Source organism: Cydia pomonella, chromosome 21 (genome assembly GCF_033807575.1).
Source record: "Cydia pomonella isolate Wapato2018A chromosome 21, ilCydPomo1, whole genome shotgun sequence".
In the NCBI taxonomy this organism is placed as follows: Eukaryota; Metazoa; Arthropoda; class Insecta; order Lepidoptera; family Tortricidae; genus Cydia; species Cydia pomonella.
In genome coordinates this window covers 10,969,305-10,989,539 of record NC_084723.1, presented here as the reverse complement: position 1 = coordinate 10,989,539, position 20,235 = coordinate 10,969,305, and the positions used below count along the sequence as shown (strand labels likewise).

The window sequence follows — 20,235 nt, the reverse complement described above, 5'->3', positions numbered from 1 at the left end:
TATACGAGTAGTTGTATACCTCGACGATTTCTTGATTGCCCACCAGGTCAAAGAGACTCTTGTCAACCACGTAGACATAGTCCTAACAAGACTAGAATCACTGGGATGGATAGTCAACTACGAAAAATCAGTCTTGAAACCTCAGACAGGTCTGGTGTATTTGGGTGTTTATTGGGACCCGTGGTCCAATCAGAAGTATCTGCCGAAAGACAAATTACCCAAGTTAGTCTCACAGATACGTCAAATTTTAGACACCAACAAGACAAACCGGAAGGAGTTGGAGAAATTGGTGGGACTCCTAAACTTTGCGAGTTTCGTGGTTCACTTGGGAAGGCTAAACTATCGAGCCTTATTAAATCTCCTAAATCGGATTCCAGAAGTTTCGAAAAGGGTATATGCGATACCTCAAGATGCGAGGGACGATCTAGTGTGGTGGATGCACAATTGTCATTGCTCGTCTCGAATTCATGTGCCACCTCCGTCTCATTTTCTGACAACCGACGCATCAGATCTTGCGTGGGGAGCGCAACTAGATTATCAGTCTCTCTGGGGTCTCTGGACGAATGCGGAAAAAGAGTTGCACTGCAATCAAAAGGAGATGCTTGCCATTCTAAACGTTTTGGAAGATCGTTGTCAGCTCCTGTCTCACTCGACGGTCCTAGTTCAGAGCGACAACAAGACTATTATAGCCTACCTCCGCAACCAGGGAGGAACGAGGTCGACACCTCTCTTACAGCTAACGTACAGAGTTTTCCAATTGCTGGAGCAATATCAGATCCATCTAAGCCTGTTTTACTTACCAGGGAGGTACAACAGTCACGCGGATCATCTATCAAGATTGCGCGCACCTCCGGAATGGCATCTTCTTCCAGAAGGCACGGAGCGAGTATTTTCCAAGTGGGGAGTGCCAGTAATAGACCTGTTTGCTTCGGCGAGAGCTCATGTCGTAATCAACTATGTATCGATAGACCAAAACGACCACGAAGCCCTGTTTCACGATGCCTTTTCAAAGGTTTGGAATTTCGAACTGGCATGGATTTTTCCACCCCCGTATTTGATACCGAAAGTGCTGACTCACCTGAACCAAGCTTCAGGAACATTCCTATTGATAGTTCCTCGATGGCACCGTGTCTTCTGGCGTGCGGATCTCAAAGCTCGTGCCATAGCAGCTCCGTTTACACTAGGTCACCTAGACAAGATCCTTCTGGACGTGACCACAAATCTACCGCCTCCGAATGTCCACGAAATGACGCTAGAAGTCTGGAAGTGTGGGGGTGGTCGGAAAGTCTAACGGGCTGGAACTCGGCACAAATTGCCCTTCTTCAATCATCTTGGCGCGCCTCTACGCGCAAGACGTATAATACAGCTTGGAAAAAGTGGGTAACTTGGTCGACGCAGCATAAAGTAAATACTACACAGCCTTCGGGTCCAGAGGTTGCCAAATACTTATCAGACCTTTACTTGGTCGACAAATTATCTTACAAGACAATTCTTTTATATAAATCTGTAGTATCAACTTTGTGTAATACGGATTCTGCGGAAAGATTAAGTACTCATGTCCTTGTTAAGCATGTGCTAAAATCCATAGCTTTAAGAAATCCGATAGATAAAAAACCTCCAATTTGGAATGTGGAAGTCTTGATTGATTATCTTAGAAAATCAAAAATTAACCATGACAATATTTTTGAGGCTTGCAGAAGAACGGCATTGCTCCTCCTTCTCTGTTCGGGCAGGAGAATACACGATCTTACATTGCTAAATATCGATTCTAATCACTGCATATTCACCGATAATTCTATAATTTTTTGGCCTATTTTCGGGTCTAAAACTGATTGTGCGGATTACAGACAATCAGGGTGGAGATTGCTTACTAATGAGACGTGTAAAAATCTTGACCCTGTTTTTTGGATTCAACAAACATTCTCGCTTTTAAAAAGTAGAAGAGAATCCGCCAATTGTAATAGCCTCTTTATTTCTCTCAGAGGTGATGTTAAAGCCGCATCGCGTGCTCTGATTGCAGGTTGGGTTAAATCTGTGTTTAGGGAGGCAGGCATAACGGCAACACCTGGGAGCATACGTGCTGCTGTAGCTTCTAAGAATTGGGTGGACAATTGTTCTGTAGAAGATATTCTGTCACGAGGTAATTGGCGTTCTGAAAATACTTTTAAAAAATTTTACAGACGCGAGGTTATGCCTGCGCCCACCTTGATTAATACCATGAATATATCAAATTTGTTTGCAGCAGTTGATTAGTTATAATTCAGCTAGAATCAATCATTATTAGTTAGTCCTAAGGATATTCTGATTGATACCTATACATATTTATGACTAATTGTCTTGAGAAATGTTGTTTCAAATATTGTTGATTACTTTATCAACCTGTACGGTTTTTAAAATTGTATTAATCTAACATTAATTATGAAATACTAATTAGAAACGAATTTCAGGTAGCAGTACCTGTGCAAATCGTGTTTAAGAGAACAGGGTCTTACTTCCATTGCTATATGTATTCCAATATTTCAGATTTCCATATGGTATTTATCGATTTAAATTACTTTACCAAAGCTGTACTATGTATTGTGAACCCTTAATTAAAACTGATGTACGATCATCTTCTTGTTCATTTTGAAACAATCTAGCATATATATTTACATCCCACAAGTGAACTAGTATACATTTTATACATTCTATGTCACATTGGCATCTTAAGTCCTCCACCAGGCGATAACAAACATGTCTCAATTAAATAAGCTTCGAATAACGGTCAAGTCAAATTAATAGACGCGTTTTACCTACCATTAAAACGCATATTAATTTACTTACCTTATTCGAAGCTTATGAGTAAACTCTGCCTGGTTTAATTTCGATCCAATGAAGAACAAATTGAAATCTGGGAATGAACCAAAGTCATCCCCACTGCCAGGTTGAGGGAGAAAAGTAGAAGGGGTATAGAAAGAGATAGCAATAACCGGCGGGAAACGTGCAGCCTATCTCAATTAAATAAGCTTCGAATAAGGTAAGTAAATTAATATGCGTTTTAATGGTAGGTAAAACGCGTCTATTTTTTTCGTTATTGGGTGAAAAACGTTCCAAGAAACAGGTATTTTTTTCTGTGGACATTATACAAGTTAACGATTTGGATACATTTTTCAAATCTTTCATCATACTTACCTAAAAATTTTAAGGTAGAAGGTTTTTACTTGTCTATATACATAAAATATGAAAATTAGCTTTAAATTGGCTTTAAAGTTCGTTTATTCTATGAAAGTCGCATAATCGTAACTCATTCTAAAAAAGTTTTTGACCTTATTGCAAAATCGTTTCTAACCTACGATAGTTACCAAATTTAGTTTTTGCGCTAATGAATTCATATGTAACCATCGTATGAGCATTGTTACGGTGAGATATTTCATATAAATTGAGGAATTGAGGTAACGGACGTAAAATGAGGTAACGCGAGGATTTTGCATGCAGAGGCCGAAAGTTACGCAATTTCTGTAACAGATGTAATTATTTGGGTGACGGCTGTATTTAATACCTATGTTAAATACATTATATAGTTTATGTTTATAAGCGTTATTCTGCTTAAATAAAAAAATACCTACTTAATAAAATAATGGATAAAATACATTTCTACAGTACTTACAGGCTCTAACTATGTTGGAGGTGGTTTTGAGTATTTGACCGATTTCGGGAACGTAAGACACGACTTTCGTTTTTTTCTATGTGTGACCTTATACCATTTTCCTTAAAATGAGGGTATTTTACACAAAAAATCACGTTGTAATCACCCCTTAAAAATAATTAAAAAATACTCACTTAAACTTCGCCAACCCTATTCACGACAACCAATCCAAAAAAACACAACCACAACACTAAAACACTTCAAGTTCGAAATTCAAAATTTAAATCCGCGCGTGCAACCGTCGCTGCGATTCTTTAGCACTGAACTTGATGCTCAGGCGCACAGCATGCGTTCTCATTGGTCGAGCGATGGCGCAGAGTCGAGTTGATAGGCCAACCAGCGTTAAGTGACCTTGTAATACGTAACGACTATTGCAGCGCTTATACTGGTTTCCTTGGCATTTGATTCGCATCAACTTTGGAACGGCATCCATCTTGCTTACCTTCAAACGTAAACACGCACGTTAAAAGTGAACTTTATTGCTTACCACATAAGGGTATGTTTATTCTTAAGGTCGGCAAACGTGTTTTCCTTACGTCATAGAATAATAAGCATCCTGCGGGTTTTTATTGACGTGTTTCCATGAAAATCATGATTAATATTTGTAGTTAAATATGATTTCTGATACATTTCTTATTTCTAAAATGGTTTTTATTTCTTAATGTAAAAACAATTGTTTTAACTTTTCCATAGTTTTAAAGGGTTGAAAAAAATTTTTTTATTACTTTGGCTTTGGCCGATTTAGGTTTTTTTTTATACAATCTATTCATATACTTACTTGTCAATTTATTCACATTTATATTCTATCATTTTATCCTCATTTATATCCTCTTAAGGAAAACCCCGACACCTTATACGATCATATGTGTGTCTGTCCGTTTGTTTCTGTTAAATAGCTCCAAAATTACTGAACTGATTAGATTGAAATTTGGCATGAGTACTTAATTGACCGGACCTGGGTATGTCCTTAAACTACGTCGAAAAGAGAGGTATGGGCAATGTGAATGTCATCTCGCCTTGTGTGGTATAGGGCACAGCACAGCAGATGTCATTCCAGATCTAGAGCAGAGCCCAACTGGGGAAGTACCTCCACCTTACAGAAAACCGCAGCCAAATAACACTTGACCCTACTCATAGTGTTGTGTTCCTGCCGGTGAGTAAGGTTGCTAGAGCTCAACGAGGGGGGTGGGGTTAGGGTAGGCAACGCGCATGGAACTCCTCTGGAGTTGCAGGTGTACATAGGCTACGGAGACTGCTTACCATCAGGCAGGCCGTATGCTCGTTTGCCACCGATGTAGTATAAAAAAAAAAAATTGGGTTATCCAAATACTGACGTGTAGTGTAAGTTGGTAATGTAAATATATGAATTTAAAAAATGGAGACAAATAATAGTTATTTGTCTTACAAGGAGACAAAGTTGTTGTTTAGCCGCTCGTTCGTGGCCGTGCTCGGTATTATTAATATTGATACCCGAGCAAGCGAAAGATTTCAAAATTGAACCATGAGCGTAGCAAATGGTTCTTAAAGTGGAATCTTGAGCGTTGCGAGAGTTTTAAGACAGGAGGGTTAAACAAATTTCGTCAGCGAGTGATACACATTTTTTCAGCACAACAACGCCAGAAAAATAGGTAGGTAGGTACTAACTGTAAAACATCAAACCAAATCAAATCCCAATCACTCAAAATCATCATTTAAAAGTCAATTGTACCAACTAACATAAGGAAACAACTCAAAATTTGTATCATAATTACTTGTGATTACCTTTTATAAGTATTAATTTTTGAGCACCCGATATTTCGACGCAGTTACATGCATCTTGTTCACGGGTAACAATATTAAAAGGTAATCACGGTTTATATCCCGGTCAATTTAAGTCTATTATTACACACCTGATCGGTACCCCTAGTGTAACTTTGATCGACATCATAACGTGACGAACGCGTTTGCGTTAAGTCTCATTTTGTATAGGATTTTGAGGTTCCAAAACGTCCCGCTTGGCGCGCTCTTCCTAAATCCAATACAAAATGAGACTAAACGCAAACGCGTACGTCAAGTTTCAAAATCGAATTTAGTTACACTAGGGGTACAGACACTCTCTAAAACCTCACTTTAATTTACATACATAAATGATTGAATCAGTTTGACAGATCCTAGGACCTAGTCCCACGGTAAGCTCAATGGTTCAATAAATGCTTGTGTTGTGGGTACCTGCTAGATACTAGACGATGATATAATATTAGGTAAGTATATAATAATATACTTATATACATAACTCAGCGGCTGTAGCATGGTCGTACTTTAATTACTTGTCACTATGCCTGTCACGTTCTAACAGATATGTAAGTGCGAAACGGACAGGCATAGTGGCAAGTGATAAAAATGCGACCGTTCTACAGCCGCAGGAACAAATATTTGTGATAAACATACGAATAAATAAATGCCCACTAGCTAATTTATAAATCTAATAAAACAAAATGGTAATTCCGTGACGATGTTTAACTTGAAAACAGAGATAACAAATTCAGAATAAAATCACGTTTCGCGTTAAATATTTCAACTGGCATAGGTTTGAGACAAAATATATTCTCATCATAAAATCAGTAAAAATCACGTAGACAAATATTGTCATTCATAAAACGAATTGTCGAATGCACGTGATTGCATATAACTCTTAAATGCACAATACGAGTAGGTATTTACGCCTCGTACCATCAGAGGCGTATTTTAATATTTGGCGCCCTGAGCTATTGGGCCTGGGGCGCCCCATGTAATAAAATAAATATTATAGGACATTATTGCACAAATTGACTAAGTCCTACAATAAGCGCACTAAGACTTGTTTTGGGGGTACTTAATGCAACGATATATATAATATAAATATTTATAAATACTTAAATGACTCAGGAACAATGCAAATGCCCTTGCCAGGATTTGAACCCGGGACCATCGGCTTCGTAGGCAGGGTCACAAGCCAATAGGCCAGACAGGTCGTCAAAACACAGAAGCATTTTTTCTCCGCACCTTTTGAAAACGTGGGGCCTGCGCTGCCCTTCGCAGCCTGCCGCCCAGCCATGGCACCCTTGGCCCTAGGGTAAATACGCCCCTGCGTACCATTATAATGTACGTATAAAGATATCGTTTGGTTTCAGACTTCACCTGCATTACTGCAGCAGTATTGCAGCGTGATATTACTGCCGTTTGCATTGCTGCCACGCTGTGAAAAATCAAGGCAGCTACAACTATTTTGATGTTTGCGGTAGTAATGAAATTGTTAAATTCCATATTAATTTAAATTGTGTTTTATTTATTTATTTAATGCATGTTAGAAGATGTAAAATGTGTTTTGAAAAGATGTGTCCCGCGGGTTTTCTTGTCGGTCCCATATTAGGATTCCCTCCTACCTCCCCTACCTCCCACAATTTAGGAGGGATTTTAATCTTCTCGGGTCAGAGGTGTAGGGTTAGAGCCGGCGTAGCTTTATTTGACGTTCATAAGCGCATTGTAATATGCCTACTTGGAAAATAAACTATCTTTAAATGAAAATCTTTTTTTTTTCAGGTAACTAGTAGTCCATAGATTAATACCTTATAAGTAGCATATATGTTATACTTAATAATATATTTTATAAAACTAAACACTATAAAATCATATTAGAGTAGCGATGCATTAGGTAGTAGGTACCTACGCAACCCCGCAGTGTCAGAAAGCCGGCCGCGGCACCGCCGAAGGGCTGGACACCCTTCGGCCAAAACTCCTTGCTTAATGTTACACTGCAATACTGCTGCAGTTATGCTGCCGCAGGTAACGTCAAAAAGGTCATTTATTGGTGACATTTATATTAGGTACATTTGACGTTTTTGATAATCAACTTTTTATTTATTGGAAAACCCCCTATAAATTCATTAATGTAGGTAGGTATAATATGTACATACATTACACTATTATTAGTGTAATTATTAAAAACAACAAGAGTAATACTTATATAGTAAACACCCCTATAATGGAACAGGCACCAGTAATGGAATAGTATAGACAAATGCTGTAAAACAAGTATTTACCATCAGTTTTTAATCGCTGGCAACATTTTACCGTAAACAAGAGCCACAGAGCTGCTTAAGATTAATTTTTCATTGATATTTGTTATTTTGAAAATTAATGGCGCCACTTTAAACTATGGTTTTTTGCTCCATGACTGGAGCAAAAAACCATAGTTTAAAGTGGTTAATAATATTGAAACCAATTGCAGTAGCTTTCATTAAATACATAGAAAACATAAAGGACGAATTGAACATTCAACTTTTAAAGCGTAAAGCGGTAGAAATTTTACAGGTGTTGGTGAAATATCAGAAACACTCCAAATTTTCTCTTATATGTTTCATGATTGGTGCCGTTAACATATATATATATATATATATATATACCGGGTTACCTGTAACAGGAACAATAAATTAAACTGTAGGCTGTACTCCTCATAACACCAACATTTGTTCAACAACTTTAAAAAAAAAAATATGTTTTTATTTTTATTACCCATTGAAGTTAATTCTCAGACGCAATACATTGAAAATAATATTCAATTTGTATGAAAAAGATAAAATCTAAAGATTTCATAATTTTTAAAAGTTGTTAATCAAAAAATATATCGTTTTAGGAGGACAATATATGGTTTCATTGATGGTGGAGCGCTGGTGGCCTAACGATAAGAGCGTGCGACTTGCAATCCGGAGATCGCAGGTTCAAACCCCGGCTCCCATCCATGAGCCGTGGCAATATGCCGGGACAACGCGAGGAAGAAGAGAGAATATATGGTTCAATTATTTATTTTGCTCGTGTTACAGGAAACACCCGGTATATGTAATATGCCTACTTGAATAATAAACTATCTTTATCTTTATACTTACAAAATTTGATTTGTTTCTGAGTTGGATTTTTTTACATATATTGAAAAACCGAGATAAAATTTTAAAACATGTTATTCGTTATGAGAAACCAGTGTACGAAATTTATTCACTGACGGAGTGATCATAAAATTCTTGCAAAGTCACAAAACGTCTTAAAAACTTGTTTTAAACATTTTCCTATAAATTTTTAATTGCTTAAAAGTTAAAGCATCTGTGAGGTGTCCGATCGAATAACATTGAAAACCGGATTTCTTTTTATCTAACACATAATATTCAAGGTCTAACTAGCGAAACTTGCGTCAAATACCCAAGGCCCATAATGATATTAAAATGATACGTGATATAGGTATAGGGACCGTGCGCGTTGGAGGGTCTGCCATCTTGTGGCCTGAATCGGAACCATAAACATGCACATTTTGTCACATGCACACGTCACATGTTTTCTTGTACATAGTAGGTTCTGCCATCTTGTGGGCTACATCGGAACAAAAAACATCACATTTACGCCTCGCGCCAAAAATCTGACGGCTCCTGTGCTGCCTCCTACAGTTCATGCGCGCTCCCTATACCTATTAGACCTAATTTGAATCACTTATAAGTAAGTATGTGTATATGGGCTGTGCTCTGAGGAATTGTTTAACATGATGCCAACGGCCACTTTCTATCACCGCACCGCTCGCCGTCGGCAGGGAGTTCATCCTCACACCTTAGAACTAAACTAAGCAAAGCTTGTACTTTCTTGTACTATGGGTAGGTAGTTACTAGGTGACGATATAGATACATAAATAGACAAAAACAAACACATCCATAACTCAGAAAAATATATTCGTGATAAACATACATAAATGGCCTTACGAGAATTCGAACCTGGGACCTCCAGCTTCTTAAATAGGTCACTACCGATGCTACCGACTACCAGGATGCCGTAAATTACTTACTTTTTTACACACACACAACAAACAACTATTAAAACAAACAAAAGAGCTCAGAGATAAAAACCTTATAAAATTGTGACCGCGGCCAGCAAAATGTCTCACTTTGCCGCTTGCCATAAGGACGAGCTATGCTTGTATCGTTACGTTAATAACCGCCAAGGCGTCCTTATGGCAAGTGACAAAGTGACAACTTCAATAAAGCGTTCCTAATATTCATATATTGTTCATTCTCTATTTAGATACTTACCAAACTCGGAGTAGTCAATGTACTGATTACAATACTTATATCGTGTCTTAATAGTTGAAGTTATGAATTATATAATAAGCAATTGTATTACATAATGAGGCTTACACGTGTTCGTTTATAGTATAGATAGAAGCAATGTAGGCATACATTCCGCCAATACACACAAAGTTTAAAGTTACATTTTTGACTATTTCTTTCTCCGGAGTTGAACCTTTTTAATTTTAAATATAACTGTGTTTTTTCCGGCATATTCATTCGTTAAATCTAAAGAAAACTTCTATACTTCGTTTAACATAGGGGTGAGCACTTACGAAGAAAACTGAGGAAAGACTTTTCATGATAATACGATTGTATCCACGCGCGCCATCTATCGGCGGACTTCCAAACTAAAACGCTTTCAACTTCACGCCCGCAGCGCCATCAGCTACCTTGGCCGACCAGTTATCAACGTGTTTCCTGGTGATACCGATAGATGGCAGCACTCTGATCATATATTCTCATAGTATAGAGAAGTTTGTTCGAGTGACCTACAGAACTACATTTTTTACGGTGATAGTTCTGTACCCCTAGTGTAAATAAATTCGATTTCCAAACGTGACGTACGCGTTTGCGTTTAGTCTCATTTTGTATTGGATTTCGAAAGAGCGCGCCAAGCGGGACGTTTTGGAAACTCAAAATCCTATACAAAATGAGACTTAACGCAAACGCGTTCGTCACGTTATGATGTCGATCAAAGTTACACTAGGGGTACTGATGTACACGCAGCTGCTTATATTTGTTTTATTTATGGGTAACTCAGTAATAATGAATTCAATTATTTGAATATGGTTTATTTTTCAGATTTTAACGAAGTGAAATAAGTTTTTGGCAATAACATTGTTTTTGGTACAAGCTTTTACCGCTACCTAACTGTACTTTCCTTTCAACAGGCAACTAATACTCATCAAGACAACTCTAACAACCCCAAACACAACTAAGTTTGTGTTGTTTCATAACAGAGTCCCATGGCCACTTCCTGTCTACATCATCAGATCAACTCCAGTCATTATAATATTGTATTGTCATCCGATCTACATATTTATGCAACATTTCAGCTCAATCGGAAATCGAGAAGTGGGTCGAATTTAGCTTCGAAGATTTGACTCACACTAACAAAATAACTAACAGAATTCCTAAGGACAATTCGGTTTGCATGTTTTCGGTCATCCATGGTATGATGATGCCATGCATATCAGCGTATGATGTATATTAAATTCAGTTTTGTAACGTACCTAGCCTAAGGTATAAGTAACTATGGAATTTACCACTGAAATCTAAAAATTATCTATATCGCGTAAAAAAACAGGCTACTAGTACTATTCAATGTTTCATCCGTTCGTTAATCTGCCCGCGTAGCCAACGTGCCAATCGTTAACGCTCCATAGCGAAACGCAACCGTCACTGTCGATGTCGCACTAATATGGATGAGTGATAGAGAGATATTACTACGGTAGGCTACTGAGCGTTAACGATTAGCATGTTGGCTACGCGGGCTGGAATCTTAAGAATTGAGTATTTTTAATGTGTTCATGCATTAAGCATCGGTCGTGACATGCGCCTCCTTCATACGTCATTCAATTTTCCACTCATCAGGGCTTATTCCAAAAATGTGCATTGGACGAGCAGTGGGCATTGTGTGAGTGAGTGAGTGTTCTGTCGATACCCCCCGTCAGGGGGGTATGAGGGGCCGCTACCGCACAATGGCTGCGGCGGCTGTTGCGGTTCGCTTCCCCACCGACTGGTGGGGTGGTCTGGTGGCCGTCAATTTGGGGACGGTGTGGGCAGCTGATGGGCATTGTGTATTTCCTAAATGCGTAACATATATCTGAGGACGGGCCTTACGGGCAATGAGGATGGGGACAGAGCAGCGATGTCACGCACACGAATTCGAGCCAATCGTGCAGTCTAACGCCACAACGCTATTGGTTGATGAGTTCGCCTCACGCGCGCGATTGGTCCCAAGTTCGCAACTAGTTGCGTTAGACTGCAGGCTCAAATGCGTGAGCGACACTACTGAACTAACACCATTCTTAGTGCCCGTAAGGCCCGTCCTTCGATATATGTCAATGCTTGCACCAGTTAAGCAGTACGCGGCAACTGTATATGCTGCACTGCATCCGTAATAAGTAGCGATTTGCAAGCTACTTTCAATTTTGGATTCATATTTAGCAAATTTTTCTCAGTGTAGATATTAAGAAAAAACAAATAAGCTCCCAACGTACGCATTTTTCTGGGGTATTCTATATAGGTAGGTACTTATTAAGAATTCTTACTTATTCAAACGAAGCAAAATACTGATCATTATCATTATTATCAAAGTATTAAAAAAAACAGAATATAATAGAAATCGATTATACCAAAATACTTTATAATAGTAACAGCCCACGTAGGCAACGTGCATAGTGCATATCGTTCACGCTCCGTGGCGAACGAAACGCAACTGTCACGTCGCATTCAGAGGGCCTACCGCGAACCACATTCGACGTGTTGCCTCTCTGTCGCACTTGTGAATTCGTACGTAAGTGTGACATAGGTAACACGTCGAACGTGGTTTGCGGTAGGCCCTCAGATCATAGAAGTTCAGTCGCACTAAGATTGAAGAGTGATAGAGAGAGATGGCTACGCTACGCTACGGAGCGTTAACGATTGTAACGTTGGCTACACGGCCAGGAATCTATTAGGGATCATTTTTGCAAATCCCACATTGAGTGCTGGAAACCCGCTCGGCGGGTTCCCTATTTGTAGTCGCTTTCCTCTATAAAGCAGGGAAACTCTGGGATCGGCTACAAAAAATGTTTGCAATGAATGTTAAGTAATATGACTCGTGAAACATGAAAAACAAAAACGCTTCTATCCACTCTATCCAAGCAAGTCGCACTGACTGACTGGATGTCGTTCGATATCTCCCTGGAAGGGAGGTATGAGTGGCCGCTTCCGCCTTTCGGCTGTGGCGGCTCTGGCGGGTCGCCAGTTCAATTGTCGTCTTTTTTTTATAACACGACGGTAGCAAACAAGCATACGGCCCGCCTGATAGTAAGCATTTAAGTTCTAGGGTGTGAGGATGAATACCCTGCCGACGGCGAGCGGTGCGGTGATAGAAAGCGGCCGTTGGCATCATGTCAAACAATTCTTCAGAGCACAGCCCATTGTACAAGCGGTAGAACACACACAAGGAGGCAAAGTCTCTCCTTAGACTTAAAGGTTCAATACCGCTTGTGAGTTTGGGATCGTCGACGATTTTGGACTGAGTCGAAAGGTCCAAGCTGGCATGCAAGTGCTCCTGCCCAAAGTAACAGCAATACTCCATATGGAGTCTGACTTGCGATTTATAAAGCAGCAGTCTTTGCCCCGGAGTAAAGTATCGCCTCGCTTTATTGAGCACACCGAGTTTTTTGGATGCCAGTTTGAGGACGATGTGTGCTGTTGGTGTTGGCCAGCTCTTCACTACCAATCGTTACCCAACCCCACGACCCTTAGCCTTGTGATACCGTTTAAAACGGACCAGGTTTCGAGGCCGCGGTGAAGGCGACTAGTAGCTTAGCTGGCGTGTGCGGCGTGAATCGCACTGATATAGAATTGACATCATAATGGTATTGCATTATCCATTTCTGAATAAATATAATATCGTTGTGAAGCAAGACTAATAGTCTTAGTAGAAAAGCATAAGATAGGCAATAAAATAGTAATTTGTTTCATTGGCTATTGCGTCGGAATTCAATCCTTACTTCACCATGCTTCACCTTACTTGCGGGTAATAGGCATTTAGGTACCTTAGAATCATTAAACTAATTTTACGGTTCACACTCACACACATGACGTGCGCCACTTTTTGATATTAACAAATTTCACACATATCAGTGCAAGAATAAGGATCAAAGTCAAATGGCGTTCTAAAAGTTTTAATCATGTGTCGAAAGATGGCAGTAAATGTACGTGGCTACAAAGTTTTATTTGCCAATCCACCTCTATTTCAAATTCTCTTTGCTATTACCTACCTATTCGCTCCGTGTGTGACTGTGGTGCCGCCCTAGTGGGTGTGGGACATATTGCTTATTTGACAGTTGGCAGCTGCCAAAGTAGTATGAAGATGTCATCCCATGAAAGTACAATCATACATACAATATAATATAATCATAAATAATTTATTTCGTGGTAAAACTTAAATTATATGCAGAAGTATATTACAAAGAAAAGATTAAAATATATTGACATTGTATTTTCCTCACCACCAACTTCGCACAACGCCAATACTTAAAGTTAATAAAATGATAGTCAAAGTAGGTCGAACACAATCGAACTATTTTTGAGTCCCGAGTCCCGAACACATTCCGAGCACAGAGAAAGGCTCGGTGCGTTCGCCGTGAACGTAGCGCTAGGAATCTATTAGATATGTCGTCTGGGGCTATTTGGAACCCTGATTTATATAGAACTTGGATACTGTTATTTATTTATATTAAGGAATACCAACAGGTACAAAAAAAATATGCAAATTTTGGTAACAACACATAAAAATTACGGGTCACACTCACTCACTTATTTTTTGCTAATTAAAATTGACCATTAACACCAAGCCAGACAGGTCCTACTAGTTTTAGTGCAGTATTTACATAGATTAACATATTTGTTGTAATATCAGCATTTGTCTAATGACATTCCTTGATCACGAGATGCGTCCTGAATATATATACCTCCTGATATATGTTTCATCAAAGTAGGTCAAAGACAATCGAGCTATTTTTGAGTCTCGAACACACTGAGCACAGAGAAAGGCTCGGTGCGTTCGCAGTGAATGCACCGTAGCGCTAGGATTCTATTAGATATGACGCGTGGGTCTATTGGGAACTAAAACATATGGAAATTATCCTTCAATTAACACGAATAGATATAGATTCAAGTCAGAATAAAAGACCATATTTTTAGCCACATAACATTGACGACATCATAGATAAGACAGGCGGGAGGATTCATGTTCAGCAGGGTTAATTGGCTGATTTTATTGTGGCTCAATTTTTGTTTTCGTCAGATTTCGGTAAAATTTAGTGGATAGATAAAGTTCCCTATTCTGCATGATATTTTCACAAAGCGCAATTTCACAGTATGTTAAAAAAAAACTTCCTCTAAATTACGAGAAAGTATGTTTTTTTTACGAACAAGTTGTGATTTGGTAACTATCCTGTCCGAAAAAAAAGGCAGCCATAAAAATCTGCCTAACAGGATAAGTCAAATTTAGTATAAAGTCATTTATATAAACTTTAATGCTTCATGACCTGATAAACTTTATTATCCGTACGCAATCAATTCATACAGTGTGTGTATCCAATACGGGCAATAAATCAAACTAGACATAGAATTTACCCGTGTAATAATGAGTCAAGATTTTTTTTAAGTTACCCTTAATTACTGCTAACAAGCGTTGAAAGTTACTTTAAATAGCTCGTATCTCGTAATTTGTGTGTTGCTTTACATTGCGGGCTGAATTATTGAGTATGGTTAAAATTTTCATTGTATATCTATGCAAAAATGTATCTCAATGTTGTACCTGTAAGATAGTTGAAGCTAGCCATTATAGTTTGCATAACATTTGCAACAACAAAGTCTTGAGTCGTCATCATAAACGTCAAATTACTTTGGAAATATGACCTTTATAATGATACTAATGATCAGACACCGGAATTATTGTGGCATTTTTGAACTGCCATAAGGAGTTCTCATTTATCGACTTCCGATTCCGATATGTACACATATATCGATATATACAATGTAGAACACAAAATATTAAAAAATTATAATAGTTAATGGATATTTGCCTATAAAAGAAATATATAAATATAAATATAAATATTATGGGACATTATTACACAAATTATTAGTATAAAAACACTTTGAACTTTGAACTTTGAATTGACTAAGTCCCACAGTAAGCTCAATAAGGCTTGTGTTGAGGGTACTTAGACAACGATATATATAATATATAAATATTTATAAATACTTAAATATATAGAAAACACCCATGAGTCAGGAACAAATGCCCATGCTCATCACACGACTAAATGCCCTTACCAGGATTTGAACCCGGGACCATCGGCTTCATAGGCAGGGTCACTACCCACGAGGCCAGTCCGGTCGTCAAAGCAGATAATATGGAAAAAAACCGGCCAAGAGCATGTCGGGCCACGCTCAGTGTAGGGATCCGTAGTTACTCTTCCGTCACAATAAGCTAAACTGGAGCTTAAAGTGTAGTAAATGGTACCTTTCACCCGAGTTAAACAAATAGGCAAATTTGCATAATCAGTACCTAATTAAAGTAAGTCTTTTTACTATGAAGGGAAAACTTTTTGCGATAACTCAAAAACAGCTAAACTGATCATGTCCGCTATAGTTTTCATTTAATGTCTTTCTTAAGCTCTACTTCCACGATTTTTTTCATATTTTTTGGACCTATGGTTCAAAAGTTAGAGGGGGGGGGACACATTTTTTTTCTTTCGGAGCGATTATCTCCGAATATATTCACTTTATCAAAAAATGTTTCTTTAAAACCCCTATTAGTTTTGAAAGACCTTTCCAAAGATACCACACACTCTAGGGTTGAAGCGAAAAAAAAAATTCACCCCCACTTTACGTGTAGGGGAGGTACCCTAAAAAAATTAAATTTTTAGATTTTATTGTACGACTATGTCGGCTTTATTGATTTATATATCCATGCCAAATTTCAGCTTTCGAGCACTAACGACCACGGAGCAAAGCCTCGGACAGACAGACAGACAGACAGACAGACGGACATGGCGAAACTATAAGGGTTCCGTTTTATGCCATTTGGCTACGGAACCCTAAAAAGATGATAACATATTTCTTTAATAAAGAAAGTAATGGATTATTTGTTAGCACTAAAGCAAATATTGAACGTGAAATTAAAAAAAAAAAGAAACTGAAGTACCTAATTAAATATGGAACTAGTAACTATTAAGTTTTCGTAGTTTTATTGCATATTTCTATTTCGAATATTTGACGACTCAAAAGTTATCTGGAAGAGATCGCTCTTTAGCGATAAGATCGATTGTTATTTACCTCTAATTTTAATATTGTTTAATATGTTGTATTCTACATTGTATCGATATAGGTCTATCGAAAGTCGATAAATGAGAGGTTCTCAATGATATTTAAAACTGCCACGAGAATTCCGGCCTCTGCTATTGATAATTTGTCAAGTCAGTGCAGAGTTAACTTTATCAGATTCTAAAAGCTATAATCAAAGTAGATCAAACACAATTGAACTATTTTTAAGCAAAAATCTTTTAGAATTAGATAGGTATTTGAATCACGAAATATATATATACAATACAATACAATACAAATCCTCTTTATTGCACAACCTCAGAATAAATGTACATGGAAACACATATAATACATGAAGGTAGACGTAAACAACAGGCGGCCTTATCGCTATAGAGCGATCTCTTACAGACAACCTTTAGGTAGTGGAGTACTTGAGTAAAAAACTAAATAGCAGTAGAGAAAAAACCTTTAAAATTTAAGTCTACAGCAATAAGACAATACATATACATACATACTACTAACATAATTACATAATATATCTACTTATATTCCAAATTTCATTAAACGTTATGGATTTTGAGACAAATGGCTGTGACGTACCAGACGGACGGACGCGGACGGTCGGACAGACGGATATGACGAAACTATAATGGTTCCGTTTTTAGCATTTTGGTTACGTCACTCTAAAAACTGCATAAGTATAGCTAAAAATACAATCGAACACTATTAATTAAAACTGAATTAAATAAATTAATTTTAAGGGTTCCAGTGTTGGCCTAAACGTGAAAAACTGTAACCGTTCATTGCGGCCAACACTGTAGGGTTCCGTACCTCAAAAGCAAAAAACGAAACCTTTTACACGATGACTCACCACGCCTCTGTTTGTCTGACCGTATGTAACAGACTATTTGCTCCGAAACTACTGGACCAAATAAGTTGAAATTTGGTACAAATATGTAAGCCTGTGACGTAAACACGGCAAAGTAAAGTAAATAAATTAATTTTAAACATAGAGGCCACTTTTGGGGAGTAAACAAAATAATCAAAAAAGTTTTGAAAAGCATATCGTGTTATATATCAAATAAAAGGAATGAAAAAGAAACGATAATTGCTATGAGTCATTTCATGATTTAATAGTAGATTTTCTGTAATAAATAATACAATATGTAGTCTAATTATTAGTCATAATACTAGTTTTATGTAAATCAATATAATTTAAATGGAAACACTTGCATCTAGTAATAGCCATTCTAGACCGCAGTACATAAATAAACATATTACGGGGAAACTAGGTAATACGAGAACAATGGGATAAGTTCTTGTAATTCTTTTTCCTTTTTGCTGCGTACGCGTATTACTTGGACAATGGCAATGATAAATGCAAAATAATAAGTAAATAATCTACATATTTGAATTATTAATATGATATTTTCTTACATGATTCTACTTCATTATAATGTCGCTTTGTTCGTAATAAGGTTCAATAACACTAGGTACAGTAACCATCATATGTATCATCATCATTGGCCACAGCATCTTGACAGATGATTGTTGCAGCGACAGGTTATTAAGAAGAAGAAGAGGTCCGTGCGCCGTCGGAGATCGGAGGTGCGGCACTTCTTTTCCTGTGACTGGAAAGCCCAATCGCAGCACGGCACTTCCTGCCACAAAGATCGCAGGTGAAGCGCGAATCTGTTGATGGTTCCTGTGCAGTCCGCACTATTAAATTGGACACGTGTATATGCGTACGCACTATCGCTGGCCCACCTTTGATGTGCGGACGAAAAACCGACACCATAGCCATCCCATCGCCATCCCGCCGCGCCATAAGCCATCCGACACCACTACCCGCTCTACACGCTGGCCCATCTTAGCGGGCCAGTATGATGGCCCATCGTATAGAGGAGCCAATTAGGAAATTGAGCATAATAATCGCACTAAATACATTGGCCATTTTTGTGAGACAAACATCTCTGTTCTGGAAAAAATAATTATGGTATTGATGTACATTTTTTGCATAAATAACCATGTGTTATTGAATAACTACCATGTTTTTGTAAATTATAAGGAAGCAATAACATTTATTAGTATTCGACTGTGATATTACTCCTGCCAGAAAGATCGCAGGTGAAGCGCGAATCTGTTGATGGTTCCTGTGCAGTCCGAAGTTTTTTCTGCTTTAAATCATCGAGCCATATGTATATGATGTATATGATGTATATGTGTATGATGACGACCGGTTTGGCCTAGTGGGTAGTGACCCTGCCTACGAAGCTGATGGTCCCGGGTTCAAATCCTGGTAAGGGCATTTATTCGTGTGATGAGCATGGATATTTGTTCCTGAGTCATGGGTGTTTTATATGTATTTAAGTATTTATAAATATTTATATATTATATATATCGTTGTCTAAGTACCCTCAACACAAGCCTTATTGAGCTTACTGTGGGACTTAGTCAATTTGTGTAATAATGTCCTATAATATTAATAAAAAAAAGTATTTATTTATTATTATTATTATTTATATGTACATATATATTGGTTACTGTAACCTAGTATGGTTACTGTACATACTGAACACGTAATTTTTTTTATACTACGTCGGTGGCAAACAAGCATACGGCCCGCCTGATGTTAAGCAGTCTCCGTAGCCTATGTACGCCTGCAACTCCAGAGGAGTTACATGCGCGTTGCCGACCCTAAACCCGACCCCCCCTTGTTGAGCTCTGGCAACCTTACTCACCGGCAGGAACACAACACTACGAGTAGGGTCTAGTGTTATTTGGCTGCTGTTTTCTGTAAGGTGGAGGTACTTCCCCAGTTGGGCTCCGCTCTAGATCTGGAATGACATCCACCGGCTGTGCCCTACCACACAAAGGGAGATGACATTCACAATGCCCATACCTCTCTTTTGGACGTAGTTTAAGGACGTACCCGGGTCCATACGGTAATACTCTATCACCTTAACAATAGAGGCGTGTTCGGATATTTGTGAGCACTTTTGCCGCTCCGATTTTCTGATGGCTACTGTGCTGTCAGTTTTTGTATGGGCAACGGCTTTTTGGATTGTTAAACTACTTTTTAGGGGGTCCATTTTGGGTTGCATACAAGCTTAAGTCATATCTTGGATACGCATAACAACTTGTGTCATAATCATCATTTCGCATACAAATGAAAAGTCATATTATATTGTGCCATCATATTTGATGAGATACATAACAGTTTTCATATATTTTTTGTGCATACCTAACGAACCTAATCTAAAATTTTATGCGAATTAAATTAATTACTATAAAAATTATGACAACTCATTTATGACAAAAATCCAGTTATGCTCAGGAATAAATCTGACTATAGATTTTTATGACTTACAATTT

At 38.1% G+C, this 20,235-nt stretch overlaps 1 protein-coding gene across 1 annotated transcript in view; it reads right to left on the bottom strand.

Moving 5' to 3' along the window:
* The window catches only part of LOC133529641 (ABC transporter G family member 20-like), a 166,037-nt gene extending 162,078 nt beyond the window's left edge, over window positions 1-3,959 (bottom strand). Inside the window, exon 1 of the mRNA XM_061867402.1 lies at window positions 3,820-3,959. The gene's annotated coding sequence lies outside the window, so the exon portion shown is untranslated. The remainder of the gene's footprint in view (window positions 1-3,819) is intronic.
* Window positions 3,960-20,235: the final 16,276 nt, after the last annotated feature.